Here is a 14,525-nt window from a genome sequence, read left to right on the forward strand (position 1 = left end):
AAGTTTAGAATTAACTAAACTATGTTCTAGTGATTACAAGTTTAAACCTTCGAATAAGATAGCTTTATATGTATGAATCGAATGATGTTATGAACATCATTACTACCTCAAGTTTTCTGGATAAAACTATTGGAAATGAGAAAAATGGATCTAGCTTCAAAGGATCCTTGGATGGCTTGAAAGTTCTTGAAGCAGAATCATGACACGAAAACAGTTCAAGTAAGATTTTTACTCGAAATAAGATTGTTATAGTTGTAGAAATTGAATCAAAGTTTGAATATGAATATTACCTTGAATTAGAAAGATAACCTACTGTAAATAACAAAGGTTCCTTGATCTTAGATGATTACTTGAAATGGATTAGAAAGTTTGGAAGTAGACTTGCAAACTTGGAGGTATTCTTGATTTTTATGAAACTATACTTATGGAATTTATGAAGAACACTTAGAACTTGAAGATGGAACTTAAGAGAGATCAATTAGATGAAGAAAATTTAAGAATGAAAGTGTTTGTAGGTATTTTTGGTCGTTGGTATATGGATTAGATATAAAGGATATGAAATTTTGTTTTCATGTAAATAAGTCATGAATGATTACTAATATTTTTGCAATTTTATGAGATATTTCATGCTAGTTGCTAAATGATGATTCCCACATGTGTTAGGTGACTCACATGGGCTGCTAAGAGCTGATCATTGGAGTGTATATACCAATAGTACATACATCTAAAAGCTGTGTATTGTACGAGTACGAATACGGGTGTAATTGTAAGCATTTTTGTTAAGTAGAAGTATTTTGATAAGTGTCTTGAAGTCTTTCAAAATTGTATGAATACATATTAAAACACTATATGTATATACATTCTAATGGAGTCGTTAAGTCTTCGTTAGTCGTTACATGTAAGTGTTGTTTTGAAACCTTTAAGTTAACGATCTCAATTAATGTTGTTAACCCAATGTTTATTATATCAAATGAGATGTTAAATTATTATATTATCATGATATTATGAAGTATGAATATCTCTTAATATGATATATACATTAAAATATTGTTACAACGATAATCGTTACATATAAGTCTCGTTTCGTAATTCTTGAGTTAGTAGTCTTGTTTTTACATATGTAGTTCATTGTTAACACACTTAATGATATATTTAAATATCATTTTATCATATTAAATATAGTGTATCAATATCTTAATATGATACATATATATTTAGTAGACGTTATCATAACGATAATCGATATATATATCATTTCGAGTTTCTTAACTTAGTAATCTCATTTCTTATGTATATCACACATTGTTAATATACTTAGTGAGATACTTACTCATCATAATCTCATGTCAACCATATATATATATGTCTATATATACCACAACATGTAGTTTTTACAATTTTGTAACGTTCGTGAATTGCCGGTCAACTTGGGTGATCAATTGTCTATATGAAACTTATTTCATTTAATCAAGTTGAAATGTCCCGTTCTTATTGATTAAAAACGTTCCATATTAATTGATTTTGTTGCGAGATTTTGACCTCTATATGAGACGTTTTTCAAAGACTGCATTCATTTTAAAACAAACCATAACCTTTATTTCATCAATAAAGGTTTAAAAAGCTTTACGTAGATTATCAAATAATGATAATCTAAAATATCCTGTTTACACGCGACCATTACATAATGGTTTACAATACAAATTTGTTACAACGAAATAAGTTTCTTGAATGCAGTTTTTACACAATATCATACAAGAATGGACTCCAAATCTCGTCCTTATTTAAGTATGCGACAGCGGAAGCTCTTAATAATCACCTGAGAATAAACATGCTTAAAACGTCAACAAAAATGTTGGTGAGTTATAGGTTTAACCTATATATTATAAAATCATAATAATAGACCACAAGATTTCATATTTCAATACACATCCCATACCTAGAGATAAAAATCATTCATATGGTGATCACCTGGTAACTGACATTAACAAGATGCATATATAAGAATATCCCCATCATTCCGGGACACCCTTCGGATATGATATAAATTTCGAAGTACTAAAGCATCCGGTACTTTGGATGGGGTTTGTTAGGCCCAATAGATCAGTCTTAAGGATTCGCGTCAATTAGGGTGTCTGTTCCCTAATTCTTAGATTACCAGACTTAATAAAAAGGGGCATATTCGATTTCGATAATTCAACCATAGAATGTAGTTTCACGTACTTGTGTCTATTTTGTAAATCATTTATAAAACCTGCATGTATTCTCATCCCAAAAATATTAGATTTTAAAAGTGAGACTATAACTCACTTTCACAGATTTTTACTTCGTCGGGAAGTAAGACTTGGCCACTGGTCGATTCACGAACCTATAACAAATATGTACATATATATCAAAGTATGTTCAAAATATATTTACAACACTTTTAATATATTTTGATGTTTTAAGTTTATTAAGTCAGCTGTCCTCGTTAGTAACCTACAACTAGTTGTTCACAGTTAGATGTATAGAAATAAATCGATATATATTATCTTGAATCAATCCACGACCCAGTGTATACATATCTCAGTATTGATCACAACTCAAACTATATATATTTTGGAATCAACCTCAACCCTGTATAGCTAACTCCAACATTCACATATAGAGTGTCTATGGTTGTTCCGAAATATCTATAGATGTGTCGACATGATAGGTCAAAATATTGTATACGTGTCTATGGTATCTCAAGATTACATAATATACAATACAAGTTGATTAAGTTATGGTTGGAATATATTTGTTACCAATTTTCACGTAGCTAAAATGAGTAGTTTTTACCAATTTTGTTTTGCTCACCATTTCTTCGTTTCTAATCCGTTTTGAGTGATTTAAGTGGCCACGGTTTCGTATTGAACTTGAATTTATGAAACTAAACAGAAAAGGTATAGGTTTATAGTCGAAAATACAAGTTACAAATTGTTTTTGAAAGAGGTAGTAATTTCCGTAGAAAGAACGACATCTTGATGACTGTTTTGAAAAACATCCTTTCACTTTGAGTTTAACCATGATTTTTGGATATGGTTTCATGTTCATAAGAAAAATCATTTTCCCAGAAGTATAGCTTTTAAATCAAAGTTTTTCATAGTTTTTAATTATCCAAACCAAAACAGCCCCCGGTTGTAACTACGACAGCGTAAATCCGGTTTTATGGTGTTTATCGTGTTTCCGGGTTTTAAATCATTAAGTTAGCATATCATATAGATATAGATCATGTGTATAGTTGATTTTAAAAGTGTAGTTAGAAGGATTAACTTTATTTGCGAACAAGTTTAGAATTAACTAAACTATATTCTAGTGATTACTAGTTTACCACTTTGAATATGATAGCTTTTTATGTATGAATCGAATGATGTTATGAACATCATTACTACCTTAAGTTCCTTAGATAAACCTACTGGAAAAGAGAAAAATGGATCTAGCTTCAACGGATCCTTGGATGGCTCGAAGTACTTGAAGCAGAATCATGACACGAAAATAAGTTCAAGTAAGATCATCACTTGAAATAAAATTGTTATAGTTATAGAAATTGAACCAAAGTTTAAATATGATTATTACCCTGTATTAGAATGATAACCTACTATAAGAAACAAAGATTTCTTGAGGTTGGATGATCACCTTACAAGATTGGAAGTGAGCTAGCAAACTTGAAAGTATTCTTGATTTTATGTAACTAGAATTTGTAGAATTTATGAAGAACACTTAGAACTTGAAGTTAGAACTTGAGAGAGATCAATTAGATGAAGAAAATTGAAGAATGAAAGTGTTTGTAGGTGTTTTTGGTCGTTGGTGTATGGATTAGATATAAAGGATATGTAATTTTGTTTTCATGTATATAAGTCATGAATGATTACTCATATTTTTATAATTTTATGAGATATTTCATGCTAGTTGCCAAATGATGGTTCCCACATGTGTTAGGTGATTCAAATGGGCTGCTAAGATCTGATCATTGGAGTGTATATACCAATAGTACATACATCTAAAAGTTGTGTATTGTACGAGTACGAATACGGGTGCATACGAGTAGAATTGTTGATGAAACTGAACGAGGATGTAATTGTAAGCAATTTTGTTAAGTAGAAGTATTTTGATAAGTGTCTTGAAGTCTTTCAAAAGTTTATGAATATATATTAAAACACTACATGTATATACATTTTAACTGAGTCGTTAAGTCATCGTTAGTCTTTACATGTAAGTGTTGTTTTGAAACCTTTAGGTTAACGATCTTGTTAAATGTTGTTAGCCCAATGTTTATATTATCAAATGAGATTTTAAATTATTATATTATCATGATATTATGATGTACTAATATCTCTTAATATGATATATATACATTAAATGTCGTTACAACGATAATCGTTACATATATGTCTCGTTTCAAAATCATTAAGTTAGTAGTCTTGTTTTTACAAATGAAGTTCATTGTTAATATACTTAATGATATGTTTACTTATCATAATATCATGTTAACTATATATATAACCATATATATGTCATCATATAGTTTTTACAAGTTTTAACGTTCGTGAATCACCATTCAACTTGGGTGGTCAATTGTCTATATGAAACCTATTTCAATTAATCAAGTCTTAACAAGTTTGATTGCTTAATATGTTGGAAACACTTAATCATGTAAATAAAAATTTCATTTAATATATATATAAACATGGAAAAGTTCGGGTCACTACAGTACCTACCCGTTAAATAAATTTCGTCCCGAAATTTTAAGCAGTTGGAGGTGTTGACGTATCTTCTGGAAATAAATGCGGGTATTTCTTCTTCATCTGATCTTCTCATTCCCAGGTGAACTCGGGTCCTCTACGAGCATTCCATCAAACCTTAACAATTGGTATCTTGTTTTGCTTAAGTCTTTTAACCTCACGATCCATTATTTCGATGGGTTCTTCGATGAATTGAAGTTTTTCGTTGATTTGGATTTCATCAAATGGAATAGTGAGATCTTCTTTAGCAAAACATTTCTTCAAATTCGAGACGTGGAAAGTGTTATGAACAGCTGCGAGTTGTTGAGGTAACTCAAGTCGGTAAGCTACTGGTCCGACACGATCAATAATCTTGAATGGTCCGATATACCTTGGATTTAATTTCCCTCGTTTACCAAATCGAACAACGCCTTTCCAAGGTGCAACCTTAAGCATGACCATTTCTCCAATTTCAAACTCTATATCTTTTCTTTTACTTTTCGCGTAGCTCTTTTGTCGACTCTGGGCGGTTTTCAATCTTTGTTGAATTTGGATGATTTTCTCGGTAGTTTCTTGTATTATCTCCGGACCCGTAATCTGTCTATCCCCTACTTCATTCCAACAAATCAGAGACCTGCACTTTCTACCATAAAGTACCTCAAACGGCGCCATCTCAATACTAGAATGATAACTATTTTTGTAGGAAAATTCTGATAACGGTAGGTGTCGATCCCAAATGTTTCCGAAATCAATAACACATGCTCGTAGCATGTCTTCAAGCGTTTGTATCGTCCTTTCAATCTGTCCATCAGTTTGTGGATGATAGGCAGTTCTCATGTCTAGACGAGTTCCTAATGCTTGCTGTAATGTCTGCCAGAATCTTGAAATAAATCTGCCATCCCTATCAGAGATAATAGAGATTGGTATTCCATGTCTGGAGACGACTTCCTTCAAATACAGTCGTGCTAACTTCTCCATCTTGTCATCTTCTCTTATTGGCAGGAAGTGTGCTGATTTAGTGAGACGATCAACTATTACCCAAATAGTATCAAAACCACTTGCAGTCCTTGGCAATTTAGTGATGAAATCCATGGTAATGTTTTCCCATTTCCATTCCGGGATTTCGGGTTGTTAAAGTAGACCTGATGGTTTCTGATGCTCACCTTTGACCTTAGAACACGTCAAACATTCCCCTACGTATTTAGCAACATCGGCTTTCATACCTGGCCACCAAAAATGTTTCTTGAGATCCTTGTACATCTTTCCCGTTCCAGGATGTATTGAGTATCTGGTTTTATGAGCTTCTCTAAGTACCATTTCTCTCATATCTCCAAATTTTGGTACCCAAATCCTTTCAGCCCTATACCGGGTTCCGTCTTCCCAAATATTAAGATGCTTCTCCAGTCCTTTGGGTATTTCATTCTTTAAATTTCCATCTTTTAAAACTCCTTGTTGCGCCTCCGTTATTTGAGTAGTAAGGTTATTGTGAATCATTATATTCATAGATTTTACTCGAATGGGTTCTCTGTCTTTTCTACTCAAGGCGTCGGCTACCACATTTGCCTTCCTCGGGTGGTAACGAATCTCAAAGTCGTAATCATTCAACAATTCAATCCACCTACGCTGCCTCATGTTCAGTTGTTTCTGATTAAATATGTGTTGAAGACTTTTGTGGTCGGTATATGTAATACTTTTGACCCCATATAAGTAGTGCCTCCAAGTCTTTAATGCAAAAACAACCGCGCCTAATTCCAAATCATGCGTCGTATAATTTTGCTAGTGAATCTTCAATTGTCTAGACGCATAAGCAATTACCTTCATTCGTTGCATTAATACACAACCGAGACCTTGATTTGAGGCGTCACAATATATCACAAAATCATCATTCCCTTCAGGCAATGACAATATAGGTGCCGTAGTTAGCTTTTTCTTCAATAACTGAAACGCCTTCTCTTGTTCATCCTTCCATTCAAATTTCCTCCCTTTATGCGTTAATGCAGTCAAGGATTTTGCTATTTTGGAGAAATCTTGGATGAATCTTCTGTAGTAACCAGCCAATCCTAAAAATTGACGTATATGCTTCGGAGTTTTTGGAGTTTCCCACTTTTCAACAGTTTCTATCTTTGCCGGATCCACCTTAATACCTTCTTTGTTCACTATGTGACCGAGGAATTGAACTTCTTCCAACCAAAATGCACACTTTGAAAACTTAGCGTACAATTCTTCCATCCTCAATACTTTTAACACCTTTCTCAAATGTTCACCGTGTTCTTGGTCATTCTTTGAGTAAATAAGTATGTCATCAATGAAAACAATGACAAACTTGTCAAGGTATGGTCCACACACTCGGTTCATAAGGTCCATGAACACAGCTGGTGCATTAGTTAAACCAAACGGCATGACCATAAACTCGTAATGACCGTAACGTGTTCTGAAAGCAGTCTTTGGAATATCATCTTCTTTCACCCGCATTTGATGATACCCGGAACGTAAGTCAATCTTTGAATAAACAGACGAGCCTTGTAGTTGATCAAATAAGTCGTCAATTCTCGGTAGTAGGTAGCAGTTCTTGATGGTAAGTTTGTTCAACTCTCGGTAGTCGATACACAACCTGAATGTACCATCTTTCTTCTTGACAAACAAAACAGGAGCTCCCCACGGTGATGTGCTTGATCGAATGAAACCAAGCTCTAAAAGTTCTTGTAATTGGGTTTACGTATCTTTCATCTCGCTGGGTTCGAGTCTGTAAGGAGCACGAGCTATTGGTGCAGCTCCTGGTACAAGATCTATTTGAAATTCAATGGATCAATGAGGGGGTAATCCCGGTAATTCTTTCGGAAATACATCGGGAAATTTTTTTGCGACGGGAACATCATTGATGCTCTTTTCTTCAGTTTGTACTTTCTCGACGTGTGCTAGAACAGTATAGCAACATTTTCTTATTAGTTTTTGTGCCTTCAAATTACTAATAAGATGTAGCTTCGTGTTGCCCTTTTCTCCGTACACCATTAAGGGTTTTCCTTTTTCTCGTATAATGCGAATTGCATTTTTGTAACAAACGATCTCTGCTTTCACTTCTTTCAACCAGTCCATACCGATTATCACATCAAAACTCCCTAAATCTACTGGTATCAAGTCAATCTTAAATGTTTCGCTAACCAGTTTAATTTCTCGATTCCGACATATATTATCTGCTGAAATTAATTTACCATTTGCTAATTTGAGTAAAACTTTACTATCCAAAGGCATCAATGGACAACTTAATTTAGCACAAAAATCTCTACTCATATAGCTTCTATCCGTACCCGAATCAAATAAAATGTAAGTAGATTTATTATCAATAAGAAACGTACCCGTAACAAGCTCCGGGTCTTCCTGTGCCTCTGCCGCATTAATATTGAAAACTCTTCCATGGCCGTGTCCATTTATGTTCTCCTGGTTCGGGCAATTTCTAATAATGTGGCCCGGTTTTCCACATTTATAACAAACTACATTGGCATAACTTGCTCCGACACTACTTGCTCCGCCATTACTCGTTCCGACACCATTTATTCCTTTCGTTCTGTTAACCCCTGGTCCGTAGACCTCACACTTCGCCGCGCTATGACCATTTCTTTTACACTTGTTGCAAAATTTGGTGCAGAACCCCGAGTGATACTTTTCACACCTTTGGCATAGCTGCTTCTGATTATTGTTGTTGTTGCGATTGTTATTGTTGTTGGGATGATTGTTGTAGTTGCTGTTGTTCTTGTTGTTGTTGGGCCGTTTGTTGTAGTTGCGATTGATGTTGTGATTGTTGGGATAGTTGTTGCGATTATTGTTGTAATTGCTGTTGTTGTTGTTGTTGTATTGGTGATTCTTATCACCGTTTTCCTCCCACTTTCTTTTGACTTGCTTCACATTGGCCTCTTCAGCCGCCTGTTCTTTAATTCTTTCCTCAATCTGGTTCACTAGTTTGTGAGCCATTCTACATGCCTGTTGTATGGAGGCGGGCTCGTGTGAACTTATATCTTCTTGGATTCTTTCCGGTAATCCTTTCACAAACGCGTCGATCTTCTCTTCCTCATCTTCGAACGCTCCTGGACACAATAGGCATAATTCTGTGAATCGTCTTTCGTACGTGGTAATATCAAATCCTTGGGTTCGTAACCCTCTAAGTTTTGTCTTGAGCTTATTGACCTCGGTTCTAGGACGGTACTTCTCGTTCATCAAGTGCTTGAATGCTGAACACGGTAGTGCGTAAGCATCATCTTCTCCGACTTGCTCTAGATAGGTATTCCACCATGTTAACACAGAACCTGTGAAGGTATGCGTAGCGTACTTCACTTTGTCCTCTTCAGTACACTTACTTATGGCAAACACCAATTCGACCTTCTCGATCCACCGTTTCAATCCGATCGGTCCTTCGGTTCCATCAAATTCCAAAGGTTTGCAGGCAGTGAATTCTTTGTAGGTGCATCCTACACAATTTCCTGGACTGCTAGATCCAAGGTTATTGTTGGTATGTAGCGCAGCCTGTACTGCGGCTATGTTTGAAGTAAGAAAGGCACGAAATTCCTCTTCGCTCATATTCAAGGTGTGTCGAGTAGTTGGTGCCATTTCCTTTAAAATAGTCAAATGAAACAAGTTAATCATACAGAATATTAAGAGTAGTCAATAGTATCTCGTAGCATAATATGAACTCATTTATAAAAGCTTTTTCTTCATATTAGCGTTTTATAAGTTTAAATTCGGGTAGTACCTACCCGTTAAGTTCATACTTAGTAGCTAATATACAATTCAATTACTACAATTCTATATGAAAAACTGATTATAATAATATTTCGCGTTCAAACTTTTACACAATATTTTACAAACTTACAATACCGCTTATTTTACATATAGCATGAAATATAGCACACAATAAATTTGATACAAGATGGTTGTGAAGATAATTCTAGCTAGTACACAAGTCGTTCAGCAAAGGCAATAAAGACACGTAATTCATACGTCCAGAAACAAGTCATGCATTCTGGTTTTACTAGGACTACTTTCCATCCTTGGTCTTGTGGAACATAACCGTTATGGCCGTTGATAAGACAACGTGTTGTAACGTCGTCAAAGGGACGAGGGTTACATAATGTCCAACAGTCCTGTAACAATCTAAAAACCTCATTTCTTACCTCAATTACCGACTCCGTCACTTGTGGGAACATTTTGTTTAATAGTTGTAGCCCGATGTTCTTGTTCTCACTTTGGTGAGAAGCGAACATTACTAACCCGTAAGCATAACATGCTTCTTTATGTTGCATGTTAGCCGCTTTTTCTAAATCATGAAGTCCTATATTCGGATATATTGAGTCAAAATAATTTCTTAACCCGTTGCGTAAAATAGCATTTGGGTTCCCCGCAATATATGCGTCAAAGTAAACACATCGTAACTTATGAATTTCCCAATGTGATATCCCCCATCTTTCGAACGAAAGCCTTTTATAAACCAAGGCATTCTTGGAACATTCTTCGAATGTCTTACAAACTGATCTCGCCTTAAATAGTTGTGCCGAGGAATTCTGACCGACTCTAGACAAGATTTCATCAATCATGTCTCCGGGTAGGTCTCTTAAAATATTGGATTGTCTATCCATTTTGTGTTTTTATACTGTAAAATAGACAAGAGTTAGATTCATAAAAAAAATACTTATTAATACAAGCAATTTTTACATATATCATAAAGTATAAGCACACTATATTACATATATTACACCACACGAATACAACTATTTTATTCTGACTCGCTCGTTTCTTCTTCTTTGGTTTTGGTTCGTTTTGCCAAGTTTCTATGGATATATGATGTTCCCCTAATACGAGCCGTCGTTTTTCCACATTGGTTTAGAAAAACCCGGTGGTTTAGAAGTTCCCGGGTTATTGTCACAACTTAAGAAATACGGGTGTTGACGATACATATAAAGTTCATCGGGTTTGGAATCAAATTTCTCTATTTTTATGCCCTTTCCCTTATTGTTCTCTTTTGCCTTATTAAATTGTGTTGGAGTAATTTCTATAACATCATCGGAATCCTTGTCGGGATCCGATTCATCGGAGAATTGGTAATCCTCCCAATACTTTGCTTCCTTGGCGGAAACCCCATTGACCATAATTAACTTTGGTCGGTTGGTTAAGGATTTTAATCTACTTAACCGTTTTATTATTTCCCCCAATGGTTCTATTTCTTCTTCCGATTCCGATTCTTCTTCAGGTTCCGATTCTTCTTCCGGTTCCGACTCTTCTTCCGGTTCCTCTTCGGGAATTTGTGAATCAGTCCACGAATCATTCCAATTTACATTTGACTCTTCATTATTATTAGGTGAGTCAATGGGGATTTTTCTAGAGGTAGACATCTATCACATAATATCAAACACGTTAAGAGATTAATATATCACATAATATTCACATGTTAAAAATATATAGTTTCCAACAAAATTTCTTAAGCAATCATTTTTCAAGTAAACACGGTCGAAGTCCAGACTCACTAATGCATCCTAACAAACTCGATAAGATACACTAATGCAAAATTCTGGTTCTCTAAGACCAACGTTCGGATACCAACTGAAATGTCCCGTTCTTATTGATTAAAAACGTTCCATATTAATTGATTTCGTTGCGAGGTTTTGACCTCTATATGAGGCGTTTTTCAAAGACTGCATTCATTTTAAAACAAACCATAACCTTTATTTCATCAATAAAGGTTTAAAAAGCTTTACGTAGATTATCAAATAATGATAATCTAAAATATCCCGTTTACACGCGACCATTACATAATGGTTTACAATACAAATTTGTTACAACGAAATAAGTTTCTTGAATGCAGTTTTTACACAATATCATACAAGCATGGACTCCAAATCTCGTCCTTATTTAAGTACGCGACAGCGGAAGCTCTTAATAATCACCTGAGAATAAACATGCTTAAAACGTCAAAAAAAATGTTGGTGAGTTATAGGTTTAACCTATATATTATCAAATCATAATAATAGACCACAAGATTTCAAATTTCAATACACATCCCATACCTAGAGATAAAAATCATTCATATGGTGATCACCTGGTAACCGACATTAACAAGATGCATATATAAGAATATCTCCATCATTCCGGGACACCCTTCGGATATGATATAAATTTCGAAGTACTAAAGCATCCGGTACTTTGGATGGGGTTTGTTAGGCCCAATAGATCTATCTTTAGAATTCGCGTCAATTAGGGTGTCTGTTCCCTAATTCTTAGATTACCAAACTTAATAAAAAGGGGCATATTCGATTTCGATAATTCAACCATAGAATGTATTTTCACGTACTTGTGTCTATTTTGTAAATCATTTATAAAACCTGCATGTATTCTCATCCCAAAAATATTAGATTTTAAAAGTAGGACTATAACTCACTTTCACAGATTTTTACTTCATCGGGAAGTAAGACTTGGCCACTGGTCGATTCACGAACCTATAACAAATATGTACATATATATCAAAGTATGTTCAAAATATATTTACAACACTTTTAATACATTTTGATGTTTTAAGTTTATTAAGTCAGCTGTCCTCGTTAGTAACCTACAACTAGTTGTCCACAGTTAGATGTACAGAAATAAATCGATATATATTATCTTGAATCAATCCACGACCCAGTGTATACATATCTCAGTATTGATCACAACTCAAACTATATATATTTTGGAATCAACCTCAACCTTGTATAGCTAACTCCAACATTCACATATAGAGTGTCTATGGTTGTTCCAAAATATATATAGATGTGTCGACATGATAGGCCGAAACATTGTATACGTGTCTATGGTATCTCAAGATTACATAATATACAATACAAGTTGATTAAGTTATGCTTGGAATAGATTTGTTAGCAATTTTCACGTAGCTAAAATGAGTAGTTTTTACCAATTTTGTTTTGCTCACCATTTCTTCGTTTCTAATCCGTTTTGAGTGATTTAAGCGGCCACGGTTTTGTATTGAACTTGAATTTATGAAACTAAACAGAAAATGTATAGGTTTATAGTCGGAAATACAAGTTACAAGTCGTTTTTGAAAGAGGTAGTCATTTCCGTCGAAAGAACGACATCTTGATGACTGTTTTGAAAAACATACTTTCACTTTGAGTTTAACCATGATTTTTGGATATGGTTTCATGTTCATAAGAAAAATCATGTTCCCAGAAGTATAGCTTTTAAATAAAAGTTTTTCATAGTTTTTAATTATCCAAACCAAAACAGCCCCCGGTTGTAACTACGACGGCGTAAATCCAGTTTTATGGTGTTTATCGTGTTTCCGGGTTTTAAATCATTAAGTTAGCATATAATATAGATATAGATCATGTGTATAGTTGATTTTAAAAGTGTAGTTAGAAGGATTAACTTTATTTGCGAACAAGTTTAGAATTAACTAAACTATGTTCTAGTGATTACTAGTTTACCACTTCGAATATGATAGCTTTTTATGTATGAATCGAATGATGTTATGAACATCATTACTACCTTAAGTTCCTTGGATAAACCTACTGGAAAAGAGAAAAATGGATCTAGCTTCAACGGATCCTTGGATGGCACGAAGTTCTTGAAGCAGAATCATGACACGAAAACAAGTTCAAGTAAGATCATCACTTGAAATAAGATTGTTATAGTTATAGAAATTGAACCAAAGTTTAAATATGATTATTACCTTGTATTATAATGATAACCTACTATAAGAAACAAAGATTTCTTGAGGTTGGATGATCACCTTACAAGATTGGAAGTGAGCTAGAAAACTTGAAAGTATTCTTGATTTTATGTAACTAGAACTTGTAGAATTTATGAAGAACACTAGGAACTTGAAGTTAGAACTTGAGAGAGATCAATTAGATGAAGAAAATTGAAGAATGAAAGTGTTTGTAGGTGTTTTTGGTCGTTGGTGTATGGATTAGATATAAACGATATGTAATTTTATTTTCATGTAAATAAGTCATGAATGATTACTCATATTTTTGTAATTTTATGAGATATTTCATGCTAGTTGCCAAATGATGGTTCCCACATGTGTTAGGTAACTCACATGGGCTGCTAAGATCTGATCATTGGAGTGTATATACCAATAGTACATACATCTAAAAGCTGTGTATTGTACGAGTACGAATATGGGTGCATACGAGTAGAATTGTTGATGAAACTGAACGAGGATGTAATTGTAAGAATTTTTGTTAAGTAGAAGTATTTTGATAAGTGTCTTGAAGTCTTTTAAAAGTTTATGAATACATATTAAAACACTACATGTATATACATTTTAACTGAGTCGTTAAGTCATCGTTAGTCGTTACATGTAAGTGTTGTTTTGAAACCTTTAGGTTAACGATCTTGTTAAATGTTGTTAACCCAATGTTTATAATATCAAATGAGATTTTAAATTATTATATTATCATGATATTATGATGTACGAATATCTCTTAATATGCTATATACACATTAAATGTCGTTACAACGATAATCGTTACATATATGTCTCTTTTCAAAATCATTAAGTTAGTAGTCTTATTTTTACAAATGAAGTTCATTGTTAATATACTTAATGATATGTTTACTTATCATAATATCATGTTAACTATATATATAACCATATATATGTCATCATATAGTTTTTACAAGTTTTAACGTTCGTGAATCACCGGTCAACTTGGGTGGTCAATTATCTATATGAAACCTATTTCAATTAATAAAGTCTTAACAAGTTTGATTGCTTAACATGTTGGAAACACTTAATCATGT

This window comes from Rutidosis leptorrhynchoides, chromosome 2 (assembly GCF_046630445.1).
Source record: "Rutidosis leptorrhynchoides isolate AG116_Rl617_1_P2 chromosome 2, CSIRO_AGI_Rlap_v1, whole genome shotgun sequence".
In the NCBI taxonomy this organism is placed as follows: Eukaryota; Viridiplantae; Streptophyta; class Magnoliopsida; order Asterales; family Asteraceae; genus Rutidosis; species Rutidosis leptorrhynchoides.